This window comes from Charadrius vociferus, unplaced genomic scaffold, assembly GCF_000708025.1.
Source record: "Charadrius vociferus isolate BGI_N301 unplaced genomic scaffold, ASM70802v2 scaffold36, whole genome shotgun sequence".
NCBI lineage: Eukaryota > Metazoa > Chordata > Aves > Charadriiformes > Charadriidae > Charadrius > Charadrius vociferus.
The window spans coordinates 71,964-94,935 of NW_009649047.1; the positions used below are offsets into that span (position 1 = coordinate 71,964).

General features: G+C 47.9%; 4 non-coding genes across 4 annotated transcripts; 2 read left to right on the forward strand and 2 right to left on the reverse strand.

The window, feature by feature from the left end:
- Positions 1 to 1,869: 1,869 nt before the first annotated feature.
- On the reverse strand, positions 1,870 to 1,941 carry TRNAW-CCA. Its single transcript has one exon. It is a non-coding gene; the product is annotated as a tRNA-Trp (tRNA).
- Positions 1,942 to 2,614: 673 nt separating this feature from the next.
- TRNAW-CCA lies at positions 2,615 to 2,686 on the forward strand. The gene has a single exon. It is a non-coding gene; the product is annotated as a tRNA-Trp (tRNA).
- A 1,001-nt stretch (positions 2,687 to 3,687) lies between these two features.
- On the forward strand, positions 3,688 to 3,760 carry TRNAR-ACG. Its single transcript has one exon. It is a non-coding gene; the product is annotated as a tRNA-Arg (tRNA).
- Positions 3,761 to 7,966: 4,206 nt separating this feature from the next.
- Positions 7,967 to 8,039, reverse strand: TRNAR-ACG. The gene has a single exon. It is a non-coding gene; the product is annotated as a tRNA-Arg (tRNA).
- Between the last annotated feature and the right edge of the window lie 14,933 nt (positions 8,040 to 22,972).

Sequence of the window (22,972 nt, forward strand, 5' to 3'; positions counted from 1 at the left end):
GGAAGAGCTAAGGTCGTAAAACAACAGTGAGGTAGCGACATCTGGAGGACAGCCACCAAAGAAATCTTCAACTCGCTCAACCCATCGGTGACACACCAGGAGTTTTGGGACACACGATAGGGGACTGTAGGTCTACATTCATCAGGTAAGTGAGAATGGGAGTCATGGAAGGACCTTCACTTAGTGTTTTAGCACAGGGCTGGGGACAGTGGAAGCACCCTGAAGGGTCGTGCCCTCCTTGGTTCATCAGATTCTTCTGCCTTCTGTCTGTGGTTGTGATTCCCAGGCAATGCCAGTCTTAGGGCATCCCCTGGGCTCTCTAGAGCTGTGATGTTCAGCTGTGGGGTGGTCTGAGCCCAGGGGTTGTCTATTTTCTCCTCTGTCTCCATCCCCCAAGTCAATTGTGGATGGTACCAGGCAAGCTATGGGCAGAAAGGACATCTTCCAGGGCTGGGTGGTCGGACAAGGTGGCCTGTGTCCATATAGATTAAGGTCCTTGCACTTTCAGGCCAGCAGCATTGCCAAAGCCAATGTGCAATCCCACCACCAATGAATCCATGGAAATGACCTTTTTGAGACATTCCATCTACCAGATACCCTCAGCTGATCTTCCTCACTGGCTAAATAACATTTGAGTGGCTACATGAGCTTCTGAAGATGTTAATCCAGTACTGTGATCAGCTGTTGTCCAAAACGACTGAGTTTGCTGGAGGTGTGAGCTCAAGGCTGCTCTGTTAGGTGAGTCCCACATTTGTGTTGTTCTCATGGACTTATGCAACAATGCACTCCTCTGTATGCAGGATGCAGAACTGTGGGACTTTTTGTCCTGCCAAATGCCTGATTCTGGCACAGGCATAGCAGCCTGGACCTGCTGTGAGAGGGTGCACCGCTGGCATGGGTACAGCTGGAGAAAATACTTCCCCTCCCCTACTCTTTTCTTGCCTTTCTCATTGCTCCATGGTCTCTTTTCATTATGGCCCCTGTTTATGTCTTTTAAAATTCTCATTTAAAGTTCACTTTAAAGAGTTCAGCTACTTCTAATGAACTATAACTCACATAAAGTCATTCCCATAGCTTCAAGTCTCCTCTTTTTCCAGCTTTTCATCTCCTCTGTCCATCTCACCAAGAAATGCATGAGGCACCAGGAAGAAACTAGAGAGTTAGAGATCCCAATGACTAGTCCTGACAGCTTGGTTTCGGTTCCCCACAGACAGATGTTTCAACAGAATCAACAAAAAGACGCCGTCATAGTGAAACAAGTGCACAAAGGTGTTGGGGGACTTGAGTACTTGAGGTGTGAGGAGGGGTGACAAGAATTTGGTTTATTCAAGCTGAGGAAGAATATGCAAAGGGATCTTATCCCAACCCTCATCCACCTAATGGCATGGTATAGAATAGATGGACCTATACATTCCTCGGAGAGCACAGTGGTAAGACAGGAGGCAAAAACCACACATAGCAACAAGAGAACATGTTGTCACGAGGTGACAGGCTTGCAAGGGCTGGTGCCACAATGGGTAATGTGCCCTGCTATGGGTCAGGAGACTGCAGGCTGGGCTTTTTGTAGACATCCTCATCGGGAGTCAGATGCCCTTGCCGTTCTGGAAGGCAGTTGGGATGAGAAGCAATACCCAGACGTGGAGCCACAGCTGGGATGTCCACTAAACCTGTCTCCTTTTTAGACATATGATGAGGGAAGGCTGAAGCTATCCAGATACTTCCCAGCAGTGGTCCAGCAAGGAAAGACCACCCTGCAATGGCTTATTTACTGTCCTTCAAGCAGGCTGTGGGGTGCAGGGTGGGAGGGCAAAAACAAGTTGCTTGTGAGATGCCCAGCTCACAGTGCTACCCCAGGGAGATGGGGCATCTTGACCCCGGTGTGATTTGAACACACAGCCTTCTGATCTGGAGTCAGACGCGCTACCGTTGCGCCACGAGGTCAGGGCTGGCAGTTGTCCTGCTCAATTGTCATGCTGGAAATTATGACCATGGGCTGTTCTTTGAGGGAAGGGGACTTTTGATTCATCTGACAAAGGAGTGGGAGCATCTTTGCCAGCTGCCTTGCTAAGCCCCCAAGGAGGGCTCTAAATGAGGTACTTCAGAAGAGGAAGGCCTAAACAGGACCATTGCCCAGAGCAGCCCTGCAGGGCCTCTCCCAGGAGAAACAGGATCTTGAGCGTGGTGTTTCCAGAGGGGCAGGAGGGATGGTGGCCTACCATCTCTCTGAGGAGACTGAGCTCAATCGCCTGGCAGATGCACCACCACCACCTCAAGCTCTGTGGCAGGAGAGACCCTCATATCTTTTGCATGGCCTGTCTGAGGTCACCTTCCGCCCTGTGGGAGGATGGAGTGTGCTTTGAGTTCAGCTGCCCCCATATATCCTGCTCCCTCTGCACCTCTGCCCCATCCCTCCATGGGCTTTCACCCTCCAGTCTGGTCACCATGCTGTGGGCAGGACTTGGCTGCCCTCTCCTCAAGGAGTAGACCTGTCCTCTCCACCTCCCATTGTTCTCCTCTAGGTGTGGCCCAGATGACCTTGGGGTGGCCCTCATGGAGAGGACATCCCCACTGCCCAGGCCAGGGTCCGTGCCAGGGGCCTGCATTCCTCCACCCTGACCTCGTGGCGCAAGGGCAGCGCGTCTGACTCCAGATCAGAAGGTTGTGTGTTCAAATCACACCGGGGTCAGCCGTGGGGCACCACTGCCCCCCTTCTGTATTGCCCCATGCTTTTCTGGGGGGGGCCCTCTGCCTGAGGGACAGGGCAAGGCAAGGCATTGGCCAACTGTAGGGATGATACCTCAGGAACACCTCGGGGGAAACATGATGCCCAGAGCTTTCCTTTCAGCCAGGCAGTATGGGTCTGGTTGACAGATTATGGGTCATGATCAAAGTAGAGGCCAATGCAGGGGCGTGTTGTGGTGGGTGTCCACAGTAGGTGCTTTCATCAAGTAGATGAAGGAAGTCAAGCCTTCCTTAAGGAAGTGCAATAAGCATCAGAACTGCATTCTCGGTCACTCCTGGAGGACTGGACTTACCCTCAGGCAATACTTTCCTCAGAGGGCAACATGGGGTGGTACAGTCAGTCCAGGAGACCTCAGGAAAGGGTCCAGGGAATTACTTAATGAAAGGTCACGGCAATAGGGAAAAGTTTCTGAAGAACAACATGAGAGACCTTCTCAAGAATATTAAGGGGGTGGATCTGAGGAGCTCTAGTCTGGTCAGTCTCACCTCAGAGCCCAGATACAGACTGTGGAATAAATACTCCTGAAAACCATGCCCAAATGAAGGAAGGATGTGATGGTGATTGGAAACAGTGGTCACGGATTCATGAAAAACAGATGACTCTTGGCCAGCATGATCGATTTCTTTGAAGAGATTACTTCCTCGGTGGTCAAGAGGAGTCCAAGGATCATCGTTTATCTTGACCTTGGTTTGACCTCTGATGGGGTCTCCCAGATGTCTCTCTGTAGCAGGACACAGAGACAGAGCACCTAAGCTGAAACACAAGGCAAAGCAAAGTGTCTGGACCTGGGGGTTGTGGTCAGTGGTTGACAGTCCAGCTGATGTTCCTCACTGCTTGATGTTGCACTGGATGTTCTTTCATGTCTTTGTGATGGGCGCAGAGGATATTCTACAGAACGAAGGATGCAGACAGGCTGCCAGGGCCATGGGGACAGCAAGGGGCTGGGGCCAGTGGCGCAATGGACAACGCGCCTGACTACGGATCAGGAGATTGCAGGTTCGACTCCTGCCTGGCTCGACACTTTTAGCCTAGCAGCAGCACCTCCTGCTCCCTCTACGAGGGCCTTCTTTCTCCTGCCTGTCATCATCCATCCACCTGGTCCTTCTTCAGGACCAAAATGCTGGGGTGTCCTCTTGCCCTGCACGATGGAAAGAGTACCTCCAGTCCTTATGGTGGAGCTGGCCATTGCAAAAGGCACGGATTTGGGGCCCACACCATAGCCAGCAGCACCACCACAGCACATCCCACAGCTGGATGAAGATGCCTCCTGAACGACCACCCTGTAGGCTGAAGAGCACCCAGTGCTTCTAAGCTGTGGTGGCACATCAGACGGTCTGGTCCCTAGCCACCTTTCAGGGTCACATTGGTCTTGCTGGTGTTTGTCGATGCCTTGCAAAGTTCTGTGTGCCACATCAATGAGCCCCATGCACAGCACGAACAGGCCACCTGCCTGCAGGGCTGTCCCAAGACTGGCCTCAGAGTGATTCAGACACCCAACCTTGTAATCCAGGTGTAGTATTCAAGAAGCACCTAGACAATGCTCTTAGTCATATGTTTTAGTTTTGTGAAGTTCTGTGAGAAGCAGGGAATTGGACTCGAAGATCCTTATGGGTCCTTTCCAAACTGATATATTCTATGATTCTATGCAGACGCACTGCCCACAAGGTCAGGGTGGAGGGATGCAGAATCCAAGCATCTCAGGCCCCTCACTTTTATGACTTTGCAACCTTATTTTAGGAATTAAGATCGCGCAGGAGACTACAAGCTATATCAGACAGGAAGGGGCAAAATTATGTCTGTCAGCAGAACTGCAACTCCCCTAAGGAGGGCTTTGCAAAGCATTCACTAGGGGAAAAGCTCAAAGAGGTGTAGAAAAGTAGGGAAAAGGACAAAGCTAGGCTTTCTCCATGTTGTCAGTGTCTTCTTTGTGTCGAGGAGGTTAGTTTTGGACACAGTGCCCAATGATGGTGTCAGGAGTGCTGGATGTTGGGCAATAATCCCTCTTCTTGAGCTGGTAGCTATGTTCTTCTTAGGACAGCCCAGCACGCAGTTGGTCTTCACAGGTGCAAGGGCACACTGCTGACTCTTGTTCAAGTTGTTGTTGTCCAGGACCCTCTATGCCCTTTTCTGGACAACTGTTTTTCTGGCAGTCACCCCCAGTTCTGTAGTTCTGCATGGGGTTATTCCATCCCAGATGCAAGAGGCTGTGTTTGCCTTTGCCAAACTTTCTTCACCCTGCCCAGGTCACTCTGACAGCCATCTCTGCCAGTGTCAGCTGCTCCTTTGTCCACTGGCGTCATCCATGAACTCACACAGAATTCATCCTATCCCATTAGTATGTCAATGAAGATGTTCGGTAGTGTCAGTATCAGCATTGACCCCTGAGGAGCAGTAGGAGCAATTAACCACCATTTACACTTCCAGCCCTTGACCACAACCCTTCAAACCCGATGTCCCAGGCCATTTTCCACCCACCCTTTGCCCACATTAACTAGTGAAACTTCAGGTAGCTTTCACTCAGTGGTGCTCAGGAAGACAGAGAGGAGATCTGCACAGGGTTTATGAAGAAAACACACACTCAGAGACCTCAGGAGCAATCATGCTGCCCAACCATGTAGGAAGTTGGCAGGCCAGGTCAAAAAGGACTTGAGGAGTGGTGGCTCTTGAAGCAGGTGGCATGCTTGCAGCTTTGAAGCAGCGTGTCACAAAATGATGCTCCTGTGATGCTGATGGAACATAGGAAGTTCCGTTCCAACACACGGAAAAACTTCTTTACGGTTGGGGTGGCAGAGCAGTGGCACAGGCTCCCCGGGAGGTTGTGGAGTCTCCTTCTTTGGAGATTTTCAAAACCCTCCTGGATGCAGTCCTGAGTGATATGCTCTGGGCAGTCCTGCTTTAGCAGGGGAGTTGGACTAGATGATCTCTAGAGGTCCCTTCCAACTCTGAAAATTCTGTGATTCTGTGATGCCAGAGAGATGGACAAAAGGCCTGGTAGGGAAAAGATCTCATGAAGACAGCTGTCCCTTATCATCTCCACAACAGCCAGGCAGTTTCAGGGTGAGCTAGGCAGGAGTCGAACCTGCAGTCTCCTGTTCCGTAGTCAGGCGCATTGTCCATTGCGCCACTGGCCCCAGCCCCTGGTCCCAACAGGAGCCCCCCACCATGCTTTTTATACCACCTGGATGTGTTGGTGGTCAAAGGGAAGTGGCAAGACTTCACCCATTGATGACAGCCTTGCTTTACTCACCTATGGGGGATAGGTCAGTATTGGCCCGAATGGTCCCAACACCCAGCAGGAGTGGTGTCTGTGCTGAGTCCCCCCACAAGGAGGCCAGGTAGCGAGGGCTGATGGTGGCCTCCAACCCCTCAGCTGCTCTGGTGGCTTGGAGGAGACATCTTGCCTGCTCCATGGGAAGTGTGGCTACAATTCCCAGCCAGCGTAGGGCTTGGAGCAGCATAGGACTCTCTGGAGATGAGATGCCCAGCTGAGGGGTAAGCTTAGCCCATGGTCACCTGTTTTGTCCTCCACTTACTCCTGCCTGATGACAGAGGGCAGAGCAGATGAGTTGTGGGTAGTGAGATCTTTCATGATGGCCATTTAGTCTGTGCTAGCCTGTACATGGGCATCTTTGACCTTCCTTGTCCAAGCCACATGCAGGGTGAACGTACCAAAAGGTGATGACAGGTCCATGAGCCTGCCAACATGGGATGGAGCAGCAAAAGCACACGGAAACAGGAACGCCTCATTGAATAATGAGTGATTCAAGTTGGAAATGACATGTGGAGGTCCCAAGTCCAAATTTTTGCTCAACTTATGACATTCAGACCACTGCCTTACCTTCTTGAACTCTGAATAGCTCTAAGCATGTAGAGTCCACAGCCTCTCTGGGCCCCTCTCTCAGTGATTTACCACTCTCATGGTGAATTATTTTTCCACCAGCATATGCAGTCAGAGCATCCCCTAATGGGTGGAAAGCTTTTGCTGTGCAGGAAGTCCAGCAAGAAGGAAGAAACACCAGGAAAAGGCAGGCCACCATGGAGAAAGAGGTCCCCTGTCACCATCAGTACTGCGGCCAGGTTGTGGGCAAGAATATGATGAGCCAAGCAAGAGTTGAACCTGCAATCTCCTGATTCATAGTCAGATATGTTGTCCATTGTGCCACTGGCCCTGGTCCTCCTGGAGCTCTGGTGTCTTCCCAAAAGCAAAGTCCTGCCATGTGGGGAGGAAGCACCCCAGCACCACCCTGCAGGAATGGGGAACCCTAACCCTGGTGTGATTCAACCACACAGCCTCCTGATCTGGAGTCAGACATGCTGCCGTTTTGCTACCAGGTTGATATGGAGGGATGCAGCCCCCAGGCATGGACCCAGCCTGGGTTGTGGGGATGTGCTCCCCATGGGGACTACCCCAGAGCTGGCCACTACAGCTCCCAAGAGACCCAGGCCTGACCCCAATCCTTATAAGCCAGGCATTGCATCTGAGTGTCCTGTGGGGCAGGTGAGATGTCTCCCCTGCCTCGGTCACTGTCCCTGGCACCCACCAGGCTCCTTTCGCACCGACTGAAAACTTACCTGCTGAGCCCCTGTCCCCATGCCTTGGTTGCAGCCCTGTCCCTTCTTCACTCCTTCCCTTTATCCCTCTCTCCTTCCTACATTCATCAATGACAAAAAAATTGGGAAAATACTCTTTCCTCATATTTGGTCAGAACCTCCCATTTCAAATTCTACCTATCGTCTCTCATCCTCTTGTCATGAAACACTATGAAGTGCCTGGCTTGATGTTCTCCTCATAGGTACTGGAAGGTTTCTATCAGGTCCTCACTGAAACCTCTTCTTCCTTAGGCCAAATAAACCCCATTCCCATGGCGTGTCCTCATCAGTCAGTGCTCCAAAGCTAGAACATTTTGATGGCCATCCATTGGACTTGTTCCCGTTGATCAGTCTCCTTATACTGGAGACCCCAGAGCTGTATTTGGTATTCCCAGTGTGGAACATGGGTAAGCAGTGGCAGTAGAGAGATGTCAATAGTGAGTAGAGGAGAGTGATAAGACAAGGTGCTCAGCTCCACCATAAGGACTGGAGGAACTCTTTCCATCGTGCAGGGCAAGAGGACATCCCAGCATTTTGGTCCTGAAGAAGGACCAGGTGGATGGATGATGACAGGCAGGAGAAAGAAGGCCCTCGTAGAGGGAGCAGGAGGTGCTGCTGCTAGGCTAAAAGTGTCGAGCCAGGCAGGAGTCGAACCTGCAATCTCCTGATCCGTAGTCAGGCGCGTTGTCCATTGCGCCACTGGCCCCAGCCCCTTGCTGTCCCCATGGCCCTGGCAGCCTGTCTGCATCCTTCGTTCTGTAGAACATCCTCTGCGCCCATCACAAAGACATGAAAGAACATCCAGTGCAACATCAAGCAGTGAGGAACATCAGCTGGACTGTCAACCACTGACCACAACCCCCACGGCCCCCAGGTCCAGACACTTTGCTTTGCCTTGTGTTTCAGCTTAGGTGTTCTGTCTCTGTGTCCTGCTACAGAGAGACATCTGGGAGACCCCATCAGAGGTCAAACCAAGGTCAAGATAAACGATGATCCTTGGACTCCTCTTGACCACCGAGGAAGTAATCTCTTCAAAGAAATCGATCATGCTGGCCAAGAGTCATCTGTTTTTCATGAATCCGTGACCACTGTTTCCAATCACCATCACATCCTTCCTTCATTTGGGCATGGTTTTCAGGAGTATTTATTCCACAGTCTGTATCTGGGCTCTGAGGTGAGACTGACCAGACTAGAGCTCCTCAGATCCTCCTTCTTAATATACTTGAAAAGGTCTCTCATGTTGTTCTTCAGAAACTTTTCCCATTGCCGTGACCTTTCATTAAGTAATTCCCTGGACCCTTTCCTGAGGTCTCCTGGACTGACTGTACCACCCCATGTTGCCCTCTGAGGAAAGTATTGCCTGAGGGTAAGTCCAGTCCTCCAGGAGTGACCGAGAATGCAGTTCTGATGCTTATTGCACTTCCTTAAGGAAGGCTTGACTTCCTTCATCTACTTGATGAAAGCACCTACTGTGGACACCCACCACAACACGCCCCTGCATTGGCCTCTACTTTGATCATGACCCATAATCTGTCAACCAGACCCATACTGCCTGGCTGAAAGGAAAGCTCTGGGCATCATGTTTCCCCCGAGGTGTTCCTGAGGTATCATCCCTACAGTTGGCCAATGCCTTGCCTTGCCCTGTCCCTCAGGCAGAGGGCCCCCCCCAGGAAAAGCATAGGGCAATACAGAGGGTGGGCAGTGGTTCCCCACAGCTGTGATTTGAACACACAACCTTCTGATCTGGAGTCAGACGCGCTGCCCTTGCGCCACGAGGTCAGGGTGGAGGAATGCAGGCCCCTGGCACGGACTCTGGCCTGGGCAGTGGGGATGTCCTCTCCACAGTGACCACCTCAGGGGGGTGCAGGCACACCCCAGTAAGGCTGTACCTATATAGGAGAAGGGGCAACCTGAGGAGAGGGCAGCCAAGGCTGCAGAATGAACACGCAGGGAGGGATGGGGTAATCTGCAGGGTTTGTGAAGGCAGGAGCCAGGGTCTGGGATGCTGTGAGGGAGAATGGAGGCCCAGGGCAGGACACGGAAGAAACCAGGTCCCTTCCTGCAGCACAGCCTGTGGTGGGCTTTGGGTGTGTACTCATGGTGGATAAAGTTAAGAGCAGACAGCCCATGGGTCAGCCAAGTCAGAGATGGACACTACAGCTCCTGATGTAGGTGTCCAAACCCTATTTTGGCTGGGAATGGCAGCTCTACCTTCTGCAAAGAAGGCAAGACATCTCACCAGTGTGGGCAAGGTCCACCAACAGTGCAGGCAAGGTTCACTGCCAGCTCTGGCTGCCCAGTCCTTTCTCCATGGGTGGTTAGTACAAGGTTGTAATGAAAAAACGTGTCAGAGAGGAGATGAAACTTTCCTTCTTCCCCTCCAACTCCATGCCCAGCCCAGCATGCTGGAGGATGTCTGCTGGGTATTAGGCTGGATGGGGCAGGGACATGGTGGGGGCACCACAGGGGCAGGGGGCTATTGCCAGTGATGCAGTGGACAATACACCAGGAGACTGCAGGGTTGAATCCTGCCTGACGCGACGTAATCCTGGCCACAGCCTGGCCGTGGTGGAGGTGATGGGAATCAGGCTGCCCTCATGTCCTTCTGGAAGCTATGGGTAACCAACCTTGGATATTGCCCTGGCTCTGGCTTATTCCCTTGCTTTGCCATGTTTTCTGCCAGCAATAAGGGTTTTTTTTTCTATCAGAAATCCATCAGGCATTTTTTTTTCTCAAAAACAGCTGTTGTTACACCTCATTCACAAATGTCCCGTTTCATCTGGACCTTCTGCAGGACTGGATAGAGGCAGAGTGGCTGTTCCTCCATCTGTCCCATTTCCTCTCTCTTTCAGGGCATGTTTTATTCCCACTGAACCCATCTTCGCTTTGCTCCACCTCCATTCCATCCCGTGTTGTTCACCACTGCTCTACCTTCTGCCTAGTGGCACAGATTCTGACACATTTGCATGCAGTTCCTGCTGCTCATGTGAAAAATTTTCGAGTTAGAGCTCTGACACCGTTACCAATACGTCTCTTTCCTTTCAAAGAAAATATACTATTTAACATAAGTGTAGAAGTTTGTGATGTCAAGCAGAATTTTTTGTTGTTATTAGGAGTGATCCATTTCAGAAAAACCTTGAGAAATGAGGATAAAAAAATGAGAAAATGATTAATAAATGCAAATTAAAACTACAGCACCCAAATGAGGAATGGTATAATTGGTAGTTTAATAAATGCATTTATTTTCTGCAGTGGATATAGTTATCTAGCTACAATTAAGGGAGTTTGCTTGAATTGCACAGCCAATGAGCTCCTTGTCCCCCATATGTATGTACTGTATATAAATACTTGAGATACACAGTATTCATTTGGAGAGAACGACCACTGCTGAACTTGATTAGATATCTATTTGTGGATAATTGCTTGTGAGTAAGTCACAGCAATCTCACCTGAGCTAGCAGAAAAAAAGAGATATCAGCAGAAGAAATCATTCATTTTCAAGGTTTCAAAAATAAGTTTTATTTTTAAAAGAAATAACTGGCATCATGTGGTTCCTGCTGTCCTACTGCACAAGGTATCATTGATTAGCAAGGCAGTAAGTGCTCGGGAAAGGTCTTCTGGAGTGGGATGCTGTTGTAGACACCTGAATGTGTCTACAAGGAAGATGCCTACTTCTGCCCTAGGCAGCAGAGATCCCATTATTACTATAGTTACATAGTTTTATAAAGTTATATAAAATTATATGAAGTTAGAAAAAGGTTAACTTTATAGTTGTGCACTTATCTTGAATGTGGTCAACTCACTCCAGTCCCTAAAATTTGGTGTCTGCAGCCAAAAGCAGCCTCTGCTCTCCAGACATATTAATAATAGTCACCTATTTGAGGGAGGCCATTCTCCCCCTCTACTTGGCACTGGTGAGGCCACAACTGGAATACTGTGTCCAGTTTTGGGCTCCCCAGTTCAAGAGGGACAGGGAACTGCTGGAGAGAGTCCAACGAAGAGCAATTAAGATGATTGAGGGATTGGAGCATCTCCCTTATGAGGAGAGGCTGAGAGCGCTGGGACTCTTTAGCCTGGAGAAAAGAAGGCTGAGGGGAGACCTTATTATGGCATACACGTATCTAAAGGGTGGGTTGAAGGAAGATGGAGCCAGACTCTTCTCGGTGGTTCCCAGTGACAGGATGGGGGGCAATGAGCACAAGTTGGAACAGAGGAAGTTCCGTTCCAACACACGAAAAAACTTCTTTACAGTTCGGGTGACAGAGCAGTGGCACAGGCTGCCCAGGGAGGGTGTGGAGTCCCCTTCTCTGGAGATTTTCAAAACCCGCCTGGATGCAGTCCTGAGTGATGTGCTCTGGGCAATCCTTCTTTAGCAGGGGAGTTGGACTAGATGATCTCTAGAGGTCCCTTCCAACTCTGAAGATTCTGTGATTCTGTGATTTGCTCTGTGAATTAACAGTGCTGAAGATGTCACAAAGGGGCAGGCACCTACCTTTCCATCTGAGCAGTCCCTGCCTGCAAGAAAGGCTTTGCTGCTTCTCTCTCAGCCGACATGTCCTCCCGCAAGAGGGAGCCATGAACCAGCTCATGGGCTCCACAAGCTGCAAAGCCAGGCTGGAGATATATTTTGCCCAGTGAAGAACCCTCCATCCCTAGGCCAGGCTGGAAATTCAGCTTGTTCCCTTCCTGGAAATAGTTTCTCCACAGCCCTTTTTTTTTTCTTTTTGTCTATTCAGTTCCACTGGTCTCTGTTAGACTGTCCCCCTCCATCAGCCCACAGTTCTCAGGTGGAGCTTCACCTTCTGCCTGCTCCCTGCTGCCCACCTCGCAGTGGCACCTGTCCTCATCTGTCCCACTCTGGTACTTGTTTAATCTCCAACTACATGACATAATGGGAGAGATTCAGCTGCCTAAATTCAGGTATCTAGTGCATTGTTATGGGATATGCTGCCTGGTCTCTATTTGCCCCTTCAGAAGCATCTGAGTATCTCAGAGACCTTTGTCCTGTGTAGGTATCTTGGATGCTCCAGGACATCTATAGTGATATTACGTTCAGACAACTAACTCCTGCCTGAGGGTGGGCTCAAAGATCATAGAATGGTTTAGGTTGGAAAGGACCTTGAAGATCATCTCGTTCCACCCCCCCTGCCATGGGCAGGGACCCCTCCCCCCAGACCAGATGGCCCAAGGCCACGTCTAGCCTGGCCTTGAACACCTCCAGGGATGGGGCCTCAACAACCTCTCTGGGCAACCTGTGCCACTGCCTCACGACCCTCAAAGTGAAAAACTTTTTCCTAATATTTAATCTAAACCTGCCCTCTTCCAGTTTAAAGCCATTCCCCCTCGTCCTGTCACTATATGCCCCAGTAAAAAGTCGTTCCCCAGCTCTCCTGTAGATTTGGACATTTAAAGTAAGTGTCTCCACACAGGGGTGTATTTGTGAGCTGATACGCTACCAGGGCCATAAAATATCTTGAAGAGATGCATGAGGTATTTCTGTATGTTTGGCTTTGCAGGGCATTAATTTTTATTTTTAAGCAGAATACATTGATGTCTGTATCATAACAGTTTGATAGAGTACTGAAAGTTTCAAATTTCTCAGCAGGACACCCCATTCTCCCCTCAATACCCCTTTCCAACCCCTTACAATGTTATAAATAAGGTCAGTTTTTCAGCTAGTTTGAGAAGGAATGCACCACAACTGCAATTAAATTCTGCTGGTTTGGTCATAACATAACAATAAGTGTAAGTTCTTGGGGGAAGCAGATATTTCCCATAATTTTAGTGTCCCTGGTTACTTCAGACCTAGCCCAGGCCCATTGACCAAAAACTTCAAAATGAAAGAGAAGTCCTCCCTTCCTCCCTCACGCTCTCAAATGGATGTGAGTCCCAGGGAGAGATCCGTAGTTTTCTGAATCTACTGAAAGGAAAGAACAGACATTTCCCATGATGGTAGAAGCTTTTCCCTCCTTACTGTCTGCCACTCAGATGGGTCTACATCTTCTTCAGCATAGCTCTAGGATGTGTAGCTCCAATGATTTCACCCAGCAGACGCTTCTCAGGAGGCATTGTGGTGATATCAAAGTGACAACTACCTAGTGGACATGTCTATGGCAGTCAGACCCATGCCTGAGGAGCCCTCTGCAACACTGGAAGGTTCTCCTGCAGTCAGGCCCTCTGCAGCTCTAGGAGAAGTCAATCCATTGGTCACTCAGTTTTCATCCCATATTGATGCCTGCTGTGTGCTTCCCCACCCATTGCAGCAGGGATGAAGACATCTTCTGGAACTACCTGTAAATACCTACTCATCGCTTCCCATGATCCCATCAGAAGAGGTGATGCTGCTGGTGGGATTGATACCCATGCAATATATTTTTGAGGCTATAACTTTTGTTAAGTTAGCTAATGTTACTCAGTGAGGTGGGTAGAGACATTACTATATGGACCGTCTATATTGGCGTGGAAGGCCAGATTAGCAAGATCTACTCCACAGCAGAAAGAACACTAAAGGGTTTATCTCTGTTTCCCAGAGGAAAGAGAAACCACCATCTTCCAAAAAGTGTCTATCCCACCTGCCTCAGACACGTACCTCAGGACAGTGTTGAAGTCTCCTCTGGAAGTCTTTGTGTTGCCATTGACTCTGAGGGAAAACTAGAAGATGATGTCAGATGAGACACCTGGGATGGGTTTCATCCCACCTCTTTTGGAGGTTGGTAGTACAGATCCCTCCATCTGAACTAATCTTCTGCATTCCTTTCATAGTCATTGGAAAGAAGCAAACATGGGATGAGTCTGCCAGAATATCACACTGCAGAAAGGACACTGGGTACGTGACTGGCTCCAATGTGGGCTCTAAACTGTAGACATTTCAACTGGGGTCAAGGGAATCCCACTTGTAATTTGCATGTATGTAATGTGAGACATACGCCCTCAAAATCCACAAAACAGAAGGTCTAAATCAATATCTTAATAATGCTAATGACTAAAATAGTGATTAAGACAACCCTGCCCAGAATTCTGTAGTTGTTTGCATTTTCACACCCTGCATGGAAACGCATGAAAAAATCTCCAGCAGTCTTTACCAGTCTGCTCGTAAACTGGACGAACTGGGAACAGGCCTTTCCCATGACCATTGCAACACTGAGCACGAGGAAGCTATTGATGATATGGAGGGTTGGTGACTTTCTCCAGCCCCAGCTGTAGGTCAGCTGCAGAACTGGTTGTTAGGCAGGAGGGAGAGCTTTCCCCATGTATATTTCTTCTGGGATCTGTATAAAACTTGTCTTACCTGGAATAACCTGGGAGAGGAGGAGGAGAGTAAATAAGAGCAAATGAAATACGGAATGAGGTGGCAATTCTTTGCTAGGTGGTGAGAGAGTTCCAGAGTTTATAGCGCTTCTGGGAGCAAGAAGGACTGGAAACAGGGGTTTTACTTCAATGTATATAGTGTAACCTTTGGCCAAAATTGCTAGTGAACACCTCTGTGCCTCATTTTCCCTGAACAGGATTATCTCCGAGTCAGGAGAGGTGATCCAACCTGCTCCAAGCCATAGGGACGCTGGAGGGAAATCTTTTACCAAAGTGAATTTCACTCCAAATTCAGAGGGTTTTTCTTAGATAAAATAGAGAAGTTGTGGAGAGCCCATCCCTGGAGGTGTTCAAGGCCAGGTTGGACGGGGCTTGGAGCAACCTGGTCTGATGGGAGGTGTCCCTGTCCATGGCAGGGGGGTTGGAACTAGATGATCTTTAAAGTCGCTTCCAACCTAAACCATTCTGTGATTCTATGATAATTTGAAGGGAATCATGATCATATAAATGCTTGTAGCCTTGAGTGAGAGGCTACAGTGAGAACATTGTTGGTACAATGGCTGGAAATGACAGGGAAGGACTTTGAATGTAAGACTATCGGACAAGCACTCCTCCTCCACCAAGTTATTAACACACTTGAGGGGTTGCATTTGGCCTTCACGTCCCATGAAAAAAAAAAAAAAAAAAAAAAGACAACATTTCCAGTCCATCATTAAAGAGAACAGGTCCACTTTTTGCAATGTTAAGAATAACTGCAGAATTAGAAGGTTGGGCTCCTGCTCCAGTCCGACAAAGTACAATATGTCAGATTCTGTCTGAGAGCTGAGATATTCCCTTTGGCTTCAGCAGAAATTTGGGCCAGCTGAAGTTTTCTTGTCAAGGTCTTTGTTTCATCCGTTTTCCCGCAGCACCTTAAAATGGACATAAACAGCTCTCCTGCCACACGGCTCTTCAGGAGACTCAATGGCGCCTGCAAATTTGAAATGAAAAGCTAACAAAGAAACCAGAAGGCAGAGAACAATGCGCATTGACGGTGGGGAAGGTTTATATTGTTGATATCAAGGCCACTGGGTCAGAACAACATCAATAAATATCATGAACAGAAACAGGCTCAAATAAGTGACTCTGGTTTCTTCTGCTCTGAAGGAGAACCTGTGCTGTCAGCTGCCACTTCAGTATGACTCTTTGTAGCACAATTCAAACACTGTACGAACAGATCCTTCAGAAAACTTGAATCTCACTCATCCTCTGCTCTTTGTACACCTGCAAAACTGAGGCTGCTGCTCGTGACATCTGCAAACTCTGACAAGTGACACCTCGTGTATGACCCTACTCTGTGTCCCACGATGCAGCACTGGTTCCCAAAAGAAGGCAATAAGCAACAATGGGCATTCCATCTATAGACATAGCAAATAAATCTGATTTGTTCTGTGAAAGGTGCTTTGGAGGGGAAAAAAAAAATAGTCCTTTTTGTTTGTCAGAGTGTCCTTGAAAAGCCAGAAAAGTGACAAAGTGTTTCCTCAGGACTCCCTGGAGGGTAGAGAGGGCAAATGATCCTTTCTAGCTTATGGGCATCCCCGAAGCATTTGATCCTGTTGAAGAGAACAGCATGAGCATTCGGGGGCTAAGCAATGTCTTCAGGCAATAGGTAGAGGAACCCGCAGTGCCGATCACTTCTAAGATGGCAAGATCTTACTTTTTCAGTAGAAAAATGGTGTTTTTAATAATACAGTATGTTCCACAGAAGTGAAGTCCTGGCAGCCCGAGCACAAACCAAGCTGGTTAATTCCAGGCTGCTGTAACACCCTGTTCTTGGGGTAATGCTGTAGCATTTGAGGAACTGAGGCGTGGGAGAGCCATGGGACATGCTGTCTCAGCCCTGGGGAGACTTTCTGGCAATTTCCATATGCTTTTACTTAAACGCGTTATGAAACAAAATGAGCTCTCTGTGGAAGAGCATTCTAACCAACACGGTATGTTTTCTGTAGGATAACAACCCATTCAGACTGAAACCACGTGAGAAGAACCTTAATTAATCTGCAGAGCTTTCTTTAATAACCTTTTACTTTATCTCTGAGGTGTAAGTTCTTCTTAGTTCGTTAATATTCAGATGCTCTGCGTGACATAAGGGTGGAGCTGGGAAATGACCTGCGGTCTGTGCTGGCTTGTCCTGAATGGGTTAACCAACCACCTGGATATTTTCCAAGGTGTTTGAAAGCAAAACGAGCAAGTGCAGCATCCTGGAGACGCAGTTCCTAGCCACTGACAAGATCTGTAATGTCCACTGCAGCCTGGAGATCACAGCCTAAGGCAGATTTGGTTTGCAAGGTAGGACCCACATGGTGTGGTATGTTGGGAGAGAGGGGGTAGAGGAGGTACAGGGCACAGGATTTGGGCTGTGTTTCTGGTGGTGTAGGGGATGAGTTAGAAGAATGGTGGATCTGGCATCAGAAGGTCAAGGGTGTAGAAAAAAAAAGAGGAGCTGAAGGAAGGCAAGCCAAAACACCAGGACAAGAGTAGGGGGGTGAAAACCCTTTTTCCTTGCACCCATACACCCAAGGATGTGCATGCAGTTTCCTTCAACATCCCCGTACATCTCTATAAAATGATGCTCTGTAACACCCCTGCCAGCTCATCGTATATACAACCCTTTGTACCTACATACACACCTCATCATCTGCTGCTGAGAGCGGAAGATCATTTTCCAGAGTCCCTGATCTGACAGACGGGTTATCAGCAGGGTCCTTAGTGGCAATTACCAGGGACCCTAAAGCAATGGCATGGCACGGTGGATTTTGACAAGGCTGACCCACTGTATAGACCTCTTCTCCTGGGAAAGAGAGGGATTTACTTCAGCCTCTTCTACCACCACCTCAGAGAGCCAACTGATGCCACAAAGCTGCTCCATCTCTCCTGTGAGAGCAACCTTTATTACCCTGGAAATGAGAAAAGACATTTTTCACACATACGCACCATTGACATGAAAAGGCGTTTCTAAAGATGCTTCTGCCCTACTTTGATTTAGGACCCCTCCTTCCCCTTTTACTGCCTACATTACATCCTATAGCCAGGATTTTCAAGGATTTTTTCAAATATAGGGACGCCTCATCACTCTCCGTGTATGAAAGCCTTTTTCTCTGTGGGCCTTCCATGAGTCTGAGACCAAGCTTCAGCCATGAAGACCTCCTCATACCTTTTGATTGCTCTTCTCATCTTAATTTCCAGCATTTTCAAGGTAAACCAGGGAAGGTACTAGAGAACCAATCCTGTCATTTCAAGGAAAGTGTCCAAGAGTGCCTGAATTATTTAGGGGCCTGGGAGAATTTTAAATAGTGCTTAGGAGCAGGTCTTCAGTTGTACAGAGTATAACAGGACCCCTAACTCCATGGGAAATGAAGCTCAATTTGTATAATGGACTGATAAAGACTGAGAGCCAGGAAGCTCTGAAGGCCGCCATAAGCAGACAGTGCATCAGTTTAGGGAACACTCTTGCGTCTTGTAAGCTTTCTTGGTAAAGACTAATCCATAGCTACAGTACAATGTGATGTTAAACACCCCCTTAAAGTTATCCCATTTCCACAGTTTGTCACTGGTTTGGGTAGAGATCCTAACAAGAAAAGTTTTTCAGGTCTCAGGAGAAGTTCCATCCAAAGCTGGGCTAGAGAGAAAAGTGGTTCTGGACTACGTGGTGCCCCCGTGTTTAGAGAACCCACCAGTAAAGTGGAAGAGCTGGGGTCTCTGAACTGCAAAGTGAAAGAGCTCTGGTCTTCAGAGACCAACAACTTGATGTAGGAGCCTGTGTGCACTGAGATGCCTTCGTGTACCTGAGGTACTATCTCAAGGGGGCAGATGGGACACAGAATCTATAAGACAGCTGAGACCTTCTAGATGGGCAACTGGAGCCTGGCAGGGCACCATGGCCCATCTCAAACAACCCTGTTCTTCTATATGCAGATGTCTTAGTGGAGCCCATAAGTTGTACAGCCCACGGGGTCTGGAGACCTATTCAGGAGTTGTGAGGGGATCTGGAAACTGTTTGCAGATATTGGTTACATTTATTAATGTGTGATATTTCATTTTGAGATGTTTCAAAAGAAGCATGGCCAGCAGGTTGATGGAGGTGATTCTGCCCCTCTACTCCACTCTCCTGGGACCCCACCTGCAGTACTAGCTCCAGCTGGAGTCCTCAACATAAGAAGGACGTGGACCTGGTTGAGCAGGCCCAGAGAAAGGCTGTGAAGATGATCAGATCACACCTCTCCTGTGAAGGCAGGCTGAGAGAGTTGAGGGTGTTCAGTCTGGAGAAGAGAAGGCTCTGGGGAGACCTTATAGCCCCTTCGAGTATCTGAAGGAGGCCTACAAGGAAGCTAGAGAGGGACTTTTTAAAAGGGCATGTAGTGATAGGATGAGGGGGAATGGCTTCCAACTGGAAGAGGGGAGATTTAGATTAGATATCAGGAAGAAATTTTTCACTCTGAGGGTGGTGAGGCACTGTCCCAGGTTGCCCAGAGAAGCTGTGGCTGTCCCATCCCTGGAGCTGTTCAAGACCAGGCTGGACAGGGCTTGGAGCAACCTGGGCTGGTGGGAGGTGTCCCTGCCCATGGCAGGGAGTTGGAATGAGATGATCTTCAAGGTCCCTTCCAACCTGAACCGTTCTATGATTCTATGATTCTATGCTGACTGTTCCTCAGCTGTTTTCCATATACAAAAGACAGGCTGGAGTTTGGTTCTTTCTGCTGCTTAAAAGCCTGGATAAAACTAAGGCAGCATCACTTCATGGAGGGGTTTCCAAAGACCCAACTCTTATTTCCTTTCTGTCTTACACCTGCCTAGCACAGAAAGTCTCATTTCAGTAAGAACGGAAATTGTCACGTTCAGTGAAATAATGTATTTTTTTTTCCAATGGCAGTTTCACAGCAGTAACTTGGAGAAGTCCCAGTTCACATCAGTCCAAATCAAACAAACCTCTTTCTATTTTCTAGCTTGATGGGTCACTCAGAAGTTCAGCTACCCGTGGAACACAGACTGTAGATTACTCGCAGGCAACCTAACCACAGACCCATTGATCTGATAACATTTTCTGCCAACCCTTTCTCATCAGAGTGCAAAATGTTTTCTCTGTGCAGGGACGTCTCGGACACTTTCTGGTGTGGTCTAAGATGACGCTGCAGACATTACTGTGACATAAATGAGTGTCTGATTGGAAACTGCTTCTATAACAAACACAGATGCTGTAAGAAATACCCAGGGATATTCTATATTCCCAAAGAATAAAGAAAAGAAAAAAGGAAGCGTGTTCTGAGCTTCAAAAATATCTCTGCCCTTTAACCTAGGCTCATTCATTGTTTTTCAATAAAAGGATTTTTCTTCTATGTTTGATGTTGAGTACATGTGTTCCCTGTTCTCCTGGAGTTAACTTCTCACACTGCTACATGCAATAACTTGGTTTAGAGGGAAAAAAATCCAATTTTATCCACTATAGATATAACAAATAAGACACTTTGGTGTGATATACCAGATTTCTGGATCTCACACAAAGGAGGAGGATCCATATTTTACTAAGACTGTATTTTATTTTCTTAACTTATTAAGCTGCTGTTATACATACATACATAATAAAAAAAATACATACATATCATTCATGAATTATTCCCAGTTTGTCTGAAGGCAATTGTATGGACGATTTAACAATTTTGATTAATGTATAAGATTAAGAGTTTGGAAAAAAATATCTTGTACACTTCGCCTTACCAGAAGTTCATATGGAAGAAAGACTTTTCAGGGCTCTTTCATACAACGCTTTTGGATAAAAGGAGGTCATTACTTTCTTTTCCTGACAGCTCTGTAGCTCGGCTATGTGAGACCTAGCTCCAGCTCTTTTTTTCCTCTGGGGCACTTAAATCCCCTAGTGCTCCTCTTCAGGCTATCAAGTACAAAAGGTAAACATTCATTTTACCTTCTTTACCCTGTTATATATGGTATAAAAAAAAGCCACATCATACATCTACTGGAGCAGGGACAGTCCCTCAGGTCTCCTGGCTTACACAGGGAGTGGTCTAGAGAGCAGAGTCGTGTTCTGGGACAGGATTCCTTGCTACCAGAAGTGCTTTATTTTGCATTAAACTTTTTGATCATTGCATCACAAAGCATGACCTTACAAATAACTCTATAACCTTCTCTTATTTTCTTCCCCCCCCCAACAAAATGACCACAACCAGAAGATGACAATTAAGAAAAACATTTAGGAATTGACCCAGTTGCCCACACGAAGAGACTACAGCCATTTGAGAGGCCCTGTGACATTAGAAATGTCAATGTCTGCCTGGGGCTGGCAGATATCATGCAGGAGCTATGGGGGATCTGCACTCTCATGAAGCAGCAGCTGGAGGCCAGATGGGATCACTGAGACATCTTTAATGACTGTAGATGCCTTCTGGACTTGGCCAGCTAAGTACAAGTATCTACAGTGCAGGTTTCTGCATGTGTGCTGTCTCCTAAGGTCCCACTATAGCTAAACAGGTGATTTGAGTCCTACAACCACTAATTGAACTTCTCATTCTCATGCAGCCACATCCACTGTAGATGCTTACATCTCAGAATCTGAATCTAGTGCTGACTGCCACTGTTGATCTTCAATCAGTTGACCACACATGAATTTCCAGTGCCATTTTAAATAAGTTAGGCCATACACATGGCCATCTATTTGCCCCTCTAGTCATATGCAGATTGTCCCAGAGGTCCTGTGTCTCACTGGGTAGTCCCATGATATTCTTGGGATACCCTAGGGCAGCCCACAGGAATTAGACCTATATATTTGGGCAATTGAATTGAGTCCCTAATATCGACCGGCTAATGTTTTCAAAAAGAAATTTTTTTTTTAGCTGCTTCAAATTTTATTTTTCGGTGAAGGAAATAATGCAAAAAATAATTTATTTGCATTGAAGAATGGAGACAGCAAACATTGCAGCAGCACCTTGGACATTCCACTATACTCATCACCATCAACAGTCTTCTGGCATTCCCAGGCTCTTTCTCTCCCACCAAAACAATGGCTAATTTTCTCCGGGTGGTCCATTACCAACCACTTTGATCTTTGACGTTAAGAAGTAATGAAGCCCTCTGGGTGGGTCGGTACTGAGACGCAGCCTTCCCAGTGACCGGGTAGGGAGGTAAGTTTCCTCTCTGCTTGCTTTTGTGACCCTCTGCCATTGTTCAGGTTTAGCGGTGTGCAGCGGTCAAGCTGTACTCATTGCTTTCCACACTCACCACTGCCAAGGTCCCCCGGACAGCCAGGTCTGTTCCCACGGCCCTATAAATGCAAGAGTGCTCCCTCCTCCCCTGCTCAAAGGTTCTGGAGTTGTGGCCCTGTCTCCATGCTGCAGCTGAGACCTTCCACCGTGAAACTCTTCTCCTGCCTCATGGCTCTTCTCTTCTTCCTCCTCCAGGCTGTTCCAGGTAAGGGGCAAGACCAACACTAGGGTCTGCCTGTGTAAGAGGTACAACTAACTTGTGCAGTGGTGCAGACTGTAAGTTCAGCTCCTTTCCTTAGAGACGTTCCCTATTTCTCAGTCTAGAAGCAGAAGTGAAAAACAAACCTATGGTGACCAGATGTCAAACCAGAACCTCCACACAGAAGCCACTACCGGGTTGTTGGCTCCTTATGACTCTTCAAAGTCTCCTTATACCACTTTGTGGCACCACTGGAAGATGGTACCATGGAAATCATCTGCCTCTTCTTACCCTGGGATCATAAATTACCTCCTTTGTGTACAGCAGAAGAGGGGCAGAGGTGTACCCTTGTATTACTCAAATTGAACTACGTCGGTGAAGTGTCATTAAGCTGTCTGAATATGCTGGTTCCTCTTCTTCAGCCCTTCTGCTGCAGTGACTCATTTACTGATTGTGCTTTTAACCTAAGCTTTTCTTCATCCTTAATGAAACTCCCCACCTTGGAGTAAGTCTTTCAGAGAAAGAGGGAATTGTGCAAACCTCTTGTCCCTGTGAACTGGGCCAGATCCCAGCTTTTGATTTTTTTTTTAAGTCATAGGTACATCTCAGGGTACACGAGCACCATGCTGTCTCTTGCATGACCAGCCTGCAGCATTGCAGTTCCAGAACTTAGAAGAATCCAGAAGCTGGGCCAGCCCTAATGACTACAACATGTATGGCTATGTTGAGAAACTTGCCATCAACAGCTACATTCTTTCCTCTAGTTGTACAAAGACCTTCCTTGGAGTCCTGTGTGGTTCCATGAGGCTTCTCAAAACTTTTGGAAAAGATGCCTTGGGCTTTGGGGATATTTTTTATCAGACCCCTAACTGGGGTTCATGG